The following is a 2,794-nucleotide window of genomic DNA, read 5'->3' on the forward strand; positions in this document are numbered from 1 at the left end:
TTTGAACTTTTCGTTTCGGGTTGCTCAGTGCAGGTAGCACACGAAAAAATTAAGTTACAAAAATCAAAAGAGTCGTTTCCATCATGCAGCTGGCGCTCCTTTCACAGTGCTTACACTGAAATAAAAAAAAGGAAAAAATTCCTTTATTCTAGGAATTTTGCCCCTTTCCTTATTTAGTAATTTGGCATCCTTCTTCCAAAGAAGTTACCAAATTCCTAAATTTGACAGCATGCTTTGCCAGCCGGAATTGACTGGTGGCGCCAACTTCGTTTGACTTATTGAACTACAAAAAGCTCCAAAAGCTTGTTTAAGCGCTTCAAAGCGACATCTGGTGGTAAAATAATTTTGTGGGTGAAAGCTCGTGAAGTGACATCTGGTGGCGGTGGACAGAAACATAATTATTTATTTTCATTGTTTTATGTTAATGTTGAAATGAAAAACACTCCAAAATCAAATTTTATTGATATTCTTCCCTAAATACATAATAAAATAAAGAATACACTAAAATGCCGACCAGGAACACCATCCTCCTCGGATTGGAACCGGTCAGAACCTGCCTTTCTGCAGCGGAATGCATCGTTGTTCCGGGTAAAACCGACGGAGGGTTCCAGAAGAGTCCAGCGGTCATCCGCCTTTGATTCCGGGTTGAACATATTCCGTTTGTTTGCACCTGTTCTTCGAAAACTTGGCCGGGACGTTGCCATCAGGAGCTGGATGTCACTGAAACGGCAAAAAGAAAAGCAGGTTAGATAAGTTTGGCGATCAACTACCCCGGAGATGTGTTCCGATTTCAGAATCAGCACCGATTTTCCTTTTCACCACATGATCCTCACCTTTACATCGTTGATCCGGAACATGGTTCCCAAGAAGGAGTCTCTCATGAAGCCGCGGCTTCCAAGGCTGCCGAGAAGTCTGGAAATCTGAAACAAATCGTGCATTTTTTTTTATCAAAAACATCCAAATTCAGCCTGATTTTCAGTGAACTTACCAGAGAATACAATCCGGAACGTCCGATGACCGGTCAAAAGAGACGGATTTCCCAAAATTGTCCATTCTGGTTAGAAATTCGGGAACATTTTGCGGAAATCAAGTCTAGACGATTGAACCACTTTTCAGGTTTGCTTGCTGCGTCAAATGAGCTTTACATTCAACGGGTCGTTCAAAAATAACGAACATTAAAGGGTCATACAAATATGACGTAGCTTTAATTATAAATTTATTTATTTTTCTTTGAAGAAAATTTTTAAACGAAATTTATAAATCTGTAATTTTTTGTCTGTGCATTATGGATGCTGGTCATATTAAAAGGGCATGGAAATAAAATAAAACTCCAGAAGTTTAGCGCTGTGTGAAATATTTTGTCCTAGATTTTGTCATTATTTTATGTTAAACCAGTGACAGTCAATGTTTATAAAGTGACAGTTAGTCATTGTAAAACAATAAGTTACATACTCCAAAATTCTACAATTATAAAATTCCTCAATAGGGTCCCTATGTAAATTTTTATGTACAACTGTAAAAAACAAGTTTAAGCCAAGGGGTTGGAAACTCTTAGAGCTATAATTATTACACTGAAATAAAAAAAAGGAAAAAATTCCTTTATTCTAGGAATTTTGCCCCTTTCCTTATTTAGTAATTTGGCATCCTTCTTCCAAAGAAGTTACCAAATTCCTAAATTTGACAGCATGCTTTGCCAGCCGGAATTGACTGGTGGCGCCAACTTCGTTTGACTTATTGAACTACAAAAAAGCTCCAAAAGCTTGTTTAAGCGCTTCAAAGCGACATCTGGTGGTAAAATAATTTTGTGGGTGAAAGCTCGTGAAGTGACATCTGGTGGCGGTGGACAGAAACATAATTATTTATTTTCATTGTTTTATGTTAATGTTGAAATGAAAAAACACTCCAAAAATCAAATTTTATTGATATTCTTCCCTAAATACATAATAAAATAAAGAATACACTAAAATGCCGACCAGGAACACCATCCTCCTCGGATTGGAACCGGTCAGAACCTGCCTTTCTGCAGCGGAATGCATCGTTGTTCCGGGTAAAACCGACGGAGGGTTCCAGAAGAGTCCAGCGGTCATCCGCCTTTGATTCCGGGTTGAACATATTCCGTTTGTTTGCACCTGTTCTTCGAAAACTTGGCCGGGACGTTGCCATCAGGAGCTGGATGTCACTGAAACGGCAAAAGAAAAGCAGGTTAGATAAGTTTGGCGATCAACTACCCCGGAGATGTGTTCCGATTTCAGAATCAGCACCGATTTTCCTTTTCACCACATGATCCTCACCTTTACATCGTTGATCCGGAACATGGTTCCCAAGAAGGAGTCTCTCATGAAGCCGCGGCTTCCAAGGCTGCCGAGAAGTCTGGAAATCTGAAACAAATCGTGCATTTTTTTTTATCAAAAACATCCAAATTCAGCCTGATTTTCAGTGAACTTACCAGAGAATACAATCCGGAACGTCCGATGACCGGTCAAAAGAGACGGATTTCCCAAAATTGTCCATTCTGGTTAGAAATTCGGGAACATTTTGCGGAAATCAAGTCTAGACGATTGAACCACTTTTCAGGTTTGCTTGCTGCGTCAAATGAGCTTTACATTCAACGGGTCGTTCAAAAATAACGAACATTAAAGGGTCATACAAATATGACGTAGCTTTAATTATAAATTTATTTATTTTTTCTTTGAAGAAAATTTTTAAACGAAATTTATAAATCTGTAATTTTTTGTCTGTGCATTATGGATGCTGGTCATATTAAAAGGGCATGGAAATAAAATAAAACTCCAGA

The 2,794-nt window shown here is 38.5% G+C and overlaps 2 long non-coding RNA genes across 2 annotated transcripts; both read right to left on the minus strand.

The window, feature by feature from the left end:
- Positions 1–487: 487 nt before the first annotated feature.
- LOC119768027 lies at positions 488–1,100 on the minus strand. The gene is made up of 3 exons (XR_005277865.1): positions 989–1,100; positions 834–920; positions 488–720 (listed from the first exon to the last, which is right to left on the minus strand). It is a non-coding gene; the product is annotated as an uncharacterized LOC119768027 (long non-coding RNA).
- An 843-nt stretch (positions 1,101–1,943) lies between these two features.
- Positions 1,944–2,558, minus strand: LOC119768036. The gene is made up of 3 exons (XR_005277868.1): positions 2,447–2,558; positions 2,292–2,378; positions 1,944–2,179 (listed from the first exon to the last, which is right to left on the minus strand). It is a non-coding gene; the product is annotated as an uncharacterized LOC119768036 (long non-coding RNA).
- Between the last annotated feature and the right edge of the window lie 236 nt (positions 2,559–2,794).

This window comes from Culex quinquefasciatus, chromosome 2 (assembly GCF_015732765.1).
Source record: "Culex quinquefasciatus strain JHB chromosome 2, VPISU_Cqui_1.0_pri_paternal, whole genome shotgun sequence".
NCBI classification, from domain to species: domain Eukaryota; kingdom Metazoa; phylum Arthropoda; class Insecta; order Diptera; family Culicidae; genus Culex; species Culex quinquefasciatus.